This window comes from Crocodylus porosus, unplaced genomic scaffold, assembly GCF_001723895.1.
Source record: "Crocodylus porosus isolate Cpor-Errol unplaced genomic scaffold, CroPor_comp1, whole genome shotgun sequence".
Classification (NCBI taxonomy): Eukaryota; Metazoa; Chordata; order Crocodylia; family Crocodylidae; genus Crocodylus; species Crocodylus porosus.
The window spans coordinates 16,416,309-16,423,842 of NW_017728924.1; the positions used below are offsets into that span (position 1 = coordinate 16,416,309).

Below are 7,534 nucleotides of genomic sequence, written 5' to 3' on the forward strand. Positions count from 1 at the left end.
GGATTGGACGCGGGCGGCCGCCCCTCCCCCTCAGCCATCTTAAACGGCTGCCGGGGCCGGCGCGGCGAATAGGGATCAGCGCTGTCGGGGTGAGTGCGAGCGAGTCCGGAGGGCTTCGGGGAGGGGGCTGCGCGGCTCGGCCCCGGCTCATTCCCCCTGCCTGCTGCCGGGCTGGGGTCCCTGGTAGTGGCCCGCCCAGCCCTGGGGGAGCCCGGGGGCCCTGAGGCCCGGCGCTTCCTCCTGACGTCAGCTCCCGGGCCGTGATGTCACGCATGCCGACGTCACGGCTGCGCGGTGAGAATTACACGGGGCCAGTGAATCGGCAGTTGCGGCCAGGGGGGAAGCGCTGTTTCTTAGCGTTTGAATTAATAACGATTGGAGGGGGGGGGGGGCGTTCACCTGTTTTTGAGGGGACCCTGGGTGGTGGGCTTATTGGTTTTTGTGGTTTTTAATGAGGTTAGCAGCTCGTGCCGTCCTGGCCTGAACTCGAGACCCATCTGGGTGCAAGGCCCATGCTCAATATCTAGAGTGTGTATGTGGGAAACACTAAATCTGTTACCATTTTCCACACATAGAATCTAATTGGTCAAAGGCCATCTTCAGTTTGTCATCCACAAGCGCAGTGCTGGTGAAGCCAGCAGGAGAGAGGGGGGAGGGCCAGACCCTTGTGCTCTGCTCCCCTGGCCCCTCATCCGCCTGTGCCTGCCCCCTCCATGTCTGCTGCGCCAGCTGCTGCAGCCTCCCCACCTCCCACACTTTCCCCTGCAGCCTGCCCCCTTGCCCTTCTTCGCACTGGTCCATGAGCCCTGCTGCCTGTTCTTGCCCTCAGCTCCTGCCCTTTACCATCTGCTGTACCTCTGCTCCAGCTCTGGGGCAGTCAGCAGCAGTGGCCCCAGCCCCAGTCCTTCCAGGTAGAAACAGTGGCAGCTCCCACTTGGGCTGGGTGGCTCCAGGCTGTCAGGACCAGGAGCAGAAGGTAGGGGAGGGAGGGGGCAGGTGCTGGAGGGTGGGCTACAGGTTCCCCTCCCACCACTAGTCTGTGGTCTCCCCTGTACTCACCTGGCTGTGAGCCTCCTTCCCCATTAATGAGACGTTCTGGTCTGTGGCTGGCAGTGGCTCGGATCTGACGTCAGCACTTTGGCCAAAACCAGAGTTGAGCCACAGCCTGCCCCAGGTCCAGTACCCGAATTGTAGATGAGGCCCTTTTATTTTATTCCCTTTACTCCAAGAGGCTTGTTTTGGATTTGAGTAAACGCAGTGCTTGAATGAAACAGCTACTAGAGTTAGGTTTGAGCCAACTAACTGAATAACAGACAAGTATTGTCATTTTAAAGTTATTAGACAGGTAGTTGGTAGTTGAGAAGGAAATTTACTGAGCGTTTCTCCTTTTCCCCCCCTCCTGCCCCCCAGTAAATATTTGTTAAAAGTTAACTACTGAAATTGTAGAGAGTCTGGAAAAAATGCTGAAATGAGTTTCCATTGTGTAGCTGGTTGTTTCGGTAACCTCTTATCTTCAGGATTTTTTATCTCCTCGGGGTAGCCTGAAGTAGTAGTCACTTCCCAGAAAGTCACAAGATTTACAGTAATGATATTTCATTTCAGTTTTGTATTTTGGTTGATTCATTTTTAGATGGTGTGACATCAGCCAACTTATGTCATTTTTTGGTGAGACATACTTTTCCCTGCCAGTACTTATCAGTCATCCTGCTTCCTAGAACAGCCAGGAGGATGACTGATTTAGGACTACACTTGACTTCACAGTGAATTTAAGTTTTATAACACAAGATTCTTTTTCCCTGCTACTAGAATACCAACCACAAACCTGCAACTGAAACTCAAGGGTGGTATCTTTTTAAATTGGATTAGCTGGCCCAAAAGGAAGATGGCTGTCGAGCTTTAGGCTCTGTTGATTGTTAATAAGCCTTGTCTATAGTATGGATGTAAAGTAACACTACTCAAGTGGTATTAGTCCTTTAGGTCCACAGTTGTATTGAGGTGCCTCTTAAGCAACAGATTCCTGAAGAAAAGCTCACCCCTAAAAACACTAGCTTTCCTAAGGGTTGACAGATTCTAGAAACTGTTTTTGCATGAATTCACAGTAAATCTCTGGCCCTTGCTATGCTTCAAATCGTTTTAATTGTTTAACATATACATTGTCCAGTGTTACACTTACACTAGTATTTGTGACAGCTTGGGAGAGCACAGTGAAGTGCAGTATTCAAAAGTTTCTCTGCCCCACCCCCCATTGTCTCAGAATAGGAGTCAATCAAACCCTTGTGAACCAGACCTATTTGGGTAGAGGTGCACTGATATATCAGTCCATATTGTATTGGTACCGATTTAAAGGAAAATGGACATCAGCAATTGGCTTTTTTGGCTGATGTGGCCAATAAATGCCACACGCATGCATGCGGCCAGAAACACAGCGTGGCAGCTTGGAGAGCAGTGTCTCGCTGCTAAGTCTGTGGGAGGGGAATAGGTGACGCGGGAGGGAGGCAGGGCGGCTCCTGCTACTGCACTCACCCCAGGGAGAGGCATGGGGTGTGTGCCCCCCCGCCCAATCTGTGTGTGGAGCGAGGGTGGGCTGCTGCTACATGTTCTGGGCCAGTGCCAGGCTCTTCCTGGTGGGGGTGGGATGCGGGCCAGGGCTGTGCTTGGGGTGCCACTGTGAACTCGGGGCCAGGCTCTTCCCAGTTGTGGGGAGGGGGCGGTGAGGAGAGATGGACAGACACTGGGCTGGGACTGTACTTGGGATAGGCAGCAGCGGCACTGGGAGGGGGCGCTATGGAAAATTTTAGGGTGGCTGTAGCACCTCCCCATGGGTTCATGCTGTGGCAGGAGCTGTCCATCCTCTTGGAGCCCCAACTCACCCAGGGGGTACATCCTCTGCCCTACCCTACCCTGCCCTTGCTGGGCAATGTCCCCCAGCCCCACTCCCTCCCTCACCATGGGGGCCTTGATTTGCTCCTTCCCCGCCTCCCCCTTCTAGCAGACTTACCAGCCTGATGCTACTCTCCAAGTTGCCAGGCTGCATATTTGCAGTCGGATCAGTATTGGCTAATATGGCTTGTTAATAATCAGCCATTGGTATTGGCCTCAAAATCTTTATTGGTGCACCCCTACTATTGGGTTGTCCATGTGCAGATTATTTGCTGAAGGCTTTTCTGTCCTGTTTTTATGTGAGCTCAGTGGCTCAAGAGACAATACAACAGCTATTGCATAGCCAGGATCTATTTGATTCTTGACTCTTGGCAGAAACTATGGGATTGGAGAGAGTAAAAGGTGCATATTTATAGAATTTGTTTCCATTCCAGGCTTTCTTAGTCTGGTAAGAGGTTGTCTGAGTACGGAAGGCATGTGAATTTTCAAAAAAAAAAAAAAATTGACATTGGCAGATCCTTGCAAAGATGAGAGATTTAAGGAAAAATGTGATTACAGGGAGGGGGGATAAATAGGATTGGGTGTTAGGGAGAAATGTTGCACATGTAAGGCAAAGGGTGGGGATAAGATGGTGTGATGAGAGAAGTGAGTTACTGAGAAGGTGTGATGTAAGCATGGATGGCTTGGTGTGGGGTTGGCTGTCAGTCCGCTGTTCTCCTTGCTTGTTTTCCTGGTGGGAGCAGAAAGAGAACTCTTGCTGTAAGGCAGTATGAGTCCTTTCCTTTGCTCCCTCAAGAGCCAGGTTCCGTGAGGTCCTTGCCTCTGAGTGCAAGATGGGACTCTATACTAGAGTGGTGCGAAATGGCAGTGTTCTGTTTCAACCAGCGTTTTGAAGGACCAGCATTTCATTTTGAATTTTGTTTCTATTTGAAACAACCGTTCCGTTTTGTTCCATTGAAACGGTGAAACTGTTTTGACATTTTGCCCATAGGATATAATGGGGAAGGTCAAAACAGCCTATAACTTTTGTAATTTCGGGCTTGATTTGGATGAAACTTGCAGGAATGGTAGCCCCTTCTGGGGGCATGAAGCCTGCCAGGTTTCAAGGAGATGGGTGCAGCAAAACTCATGTCACATATGTGTTAAGCCACAGCAGGATCAAAATTGTTGGGATGCTAGCCCCTGTGGAGGCCACAAAGCCTGTCAAGTTTCAAGGAGATAGGTGCAGGGGTTTGGGGAAAACTGTACCTCAAGCTGTGAAAAAGCAAAACTTGTGACATGGGTGACACTGTGTTAAGGCACAGCAGGGTGAAAGCTGCAGGCCTGCTAGCCCCTGCTGAGGCCATGAAGTCTGTCAGCTTTCAAGGAGATGGGTGCAGGGGATTCTGGGTTCTAGAGTCCTGTACCTTTAGCTGCTGGCAGGCAAAACTTGTGACATGGGTGCTTGTGCAACTGTGTCTGTCTTGAGACACCCAGGGGGTAGGGATCAGGGGGGAGGGAATCTACTGCAGGGCTGGCTGCTAGGCCTTGCTGTAGCCACAAAGCCTGCCAGCTGTTAAGGAGATAAGTGCATGGGGGTTCTGGGGCCCTTCACCCCTAGCTGCTGACAGGCAAAACTCATGATATAGGTGCTTGTGCTAGCTAACTACTGTTAGGGACCAGCTCAGTACACAGTAGCTAGTGAAGATAACAAGTTAATGAACAAGAATTAATGCATACAAAACCACAGACTAAGGAGAGGAAAGACTCCATACAAAGCTGGGTTGAACTGCTTCTACCCCAAGACCGAGACAGTCAGTTGCACAAGCACCCATGTCATGGGTTTTGCTTGTCTGCAGCTTGAGATACAATTTCCCCGAAACCCATGCACCTATATCCTTGAAACTTGGCAGGCTTTGTGGCCTTAGCAGGGGCTAGCAGGAATGCAGTTTTGACCCCACTGTGGCTTAACACATACATGTAACACAAGTTTTGCTTTCAAAACTTTGGGGTGCAGTTTTCCTGAACCCTGCCTGCACCTATCTCCTTGAAACCTGGCAGGCTTCATGCCCCCAGAAGGGGCTACCATTCCTGCAAGTTTCATACAAATCAGGCCAGAAATGACAATTATAAGTAGTTTTGTCCTTCCCCCATTATAGCCTATGTGCGAAACATTTCAATTTGCCTCACTTTGTTTTGAGGCTGTTTTGATTATATTTGTTCTGTTTTGATTTTGCTGTTTTGACCTCAAAACAGTGTTGAAATGAAACTGGTGATGAAATTTCACCCAGCCCTACTGTGTATGGCCTCTGTATGCGTTTGTCCCTGCAGAGACCCTGCCTCCCTAAAGCAGTGGTTCTCAACCTTTGGTACCTTACGTACCATACCACTGCTGATTGACATAGCAAAAGCAAAACCGGAAATCCCACTGTGGCACTTCCGGTTTCACTTCCATGGGCTGTACCACTATTTTTATTTTTCCTTGTGGACCATGGCCTGGGGCAAAGCAGCCTGCTCGAGGCCTCCCTCCCTATCCCCCAGCACACTGACATTGGGGAGTGAAAGCCCTGGGGCACTGGACATGCTAGCAGGGGTGGCAGCCAGAACTTCTGGCCCAAGCAGGCAAAGATGCTTCCAACCTGCTGGGCAGGGGGGTGAGCCAAACTCAAAACGCAGCACCCATGTACCCCCTGCCCGTGTCTTGCTTACCCACTAGGGTGTGCATACCACGGGTTGAGAAACACTGCCCTAAAGTGATCTTGGCCCATTGCCCTCTGTTCCAGTTAAGAATTGGAGGCCATCTGAAAGTATGCAAACTTTAGTTTGAGGAGCAAAAGATAAAAAAGCTAAGGTGCCTCCCTCCCCAGTGTGTGATGAGAGGTCTGTCAGGTGGGAAGGGAGAGAAGCGGGGGCGCTGGCATGCCAAAGAGCTGGTTAGGGGTCTAGAGTCATAGAGGCTGACTGGGTCAAAAAAAGGACGGAGCCAGGATGTTAGGAGATATAATAGGAGTGTGTGGGGTCAGGTTTAATGTATGGCTCAAGCTGGTAAAGCTTGTGACCCTGTGGGAGAGCTGCTTGCTCTGATGGATGTTTGCAGTAGAGAGTGCCAGACAGCAGAGACCAACTCCTGTTAGCATTTTGGATATCAGTAGCAGGTAAGGGTGGGAAGTGGAAAGTAACCTAGAAGTGCTGGCAGGAAGCCCACATGAAGAGAAGGAAAGAGGCTCGCTTGCATAAAATTGTTATGACCATGTAATAAATCAGTCAAGATTTTGAGATAAAAATCATGTCTGACTTTTTCCCACCGGCCCTCTTAGCAACTACATTCTCCAAAGATATCAGTGCACATCCAGAATCCCCTATTCCACTAAAATATAGTGTATGGGGGCAGGGTGGGAAGCACTGAAGAATTACAGAGCATCTTTATTAAACCACACCATCTTGACTGCAAACCTACAGCTGTCTCAATGATCACCATCTTCTACAAATAGTACTTTTCACCCTTTTGAAAATAGCACTAAGATATTCAATGGGAGTTCTCTACTAAAGTTTCTTTTTTTTTAAGGCTGCTCAGTGGTATCTTTTGGCCTTCTATAAGGTCAAGTTCAGGAAAACTCAGGCTTCTGGGGTACCTATACACATACAGTGAGGCAGCTCCAACAAGCTGTAATTGCAGAGTTGTCGCACCCCGCCCCCAAGCACATGTATAAATGCCCCTGAAGACCAGGAGATGCCCAACTGTGCCCAGAATACATATGTTCTCTGTCTGCTTTCATCACTCGGGATGTACCTCATCTGATTTGCTGTAATGCATGTAGTCTGCTCTCAGACATTTCTGCTTAATTTCAACTCCTTTACCCTGCAGTACGTGATGCTAGCGTTGCTTTTACTTATCCATTGCTAACCTCAGACTGGCCCCTCACTTAACTACTTGACATGACAAGAAGACCCTGAAACCAACACAGCATACACAGTGCATCCCTAAGGTCTAGCATCTTGGAGTTGTAAAGAAATGCGTGCATTTCTTTTGGTAGGGCTGGGAAGAAAGTGTGCTCCTGCCAAATTGCCTCAGGTCATAAATACAGCTCTGCCAAGCTGTTTCAGCAAATTCACTGTCCCTACATCTAACTAGGTGAATGCAGCTGGAGTGTGGGTAGATTAATTCCTACTGACTTAGCAAATCCAGAGGGACAGAGGTAAGGTTGTGTGAGTGGGTACCTTGCATCTTAAACCTCTGAAAACTAGGAAATTTGAGTTTGAATTGGATGTTTTGAAAAGAGGATTAGAAAATTCAGGGTATTAATTCACTGTCTTGAAGTCTTTAACAGTGAAAAAGCATGTATGATCTATCTGCTGTCCCTACAGGAAACACTTTTTATAGTCCAAAGTGATCCCATTGATTTAGATTAAGTAAGCTCTGTAAGCTTTCCAGAGGCAGATGGATCTGCATTTGTGTTTGTGCAGTGTCTTGCCTGGCTGGTCCCTCTGATACCTTTGGGTTCAGCTGTTCTATTGAAACTAGCCAACTGCCCATAAAGAATGATGTCGGGGGCGGGGGCCAGAGGTCTATGACCCTTTTTCCCCCCGCTACCCCTGCTGCTTTGGGCCAGGGCCAGGGCTGCTCCCTGCTGCCTCCTCCTGCCCCCACTACTTTGGGTTGGAGCTGGTGCATTCT

The 7,534-nt window shown here is 49.3% G+C and overlaps 1 protein-coding gene across 7 annotated transcripts in view; it reads left to right on the forward strand.

Moving 5' to 3' along the window:
- The first annotated feature begins 15 nt into the window (after positions 1-15).
- Positions 16-7,534, forward strand: part of ACSL4 (acyl-CoA synthetase long-chain family member 4) — a 69,262-nt gene continuing 61,743 nt past the window's right edge. For 4 of the 7 annotated variants that reach the window (XM_019540416.1, XM_019540417.1, XM_019540414.1 and 1 more), the window contains exon 1: positions 19-89. The gene's annotated coding sequence lies outside the window, so the exon portion shown is untranslated. Of the gene's footprint in view, positions 90-7,534 lie in introns of all 7 variants that reach the window. The other 3 variants (XM_019540413.1, XM_019540412.1, XM_019540418.1) reach the window with 2 other exon arrangements.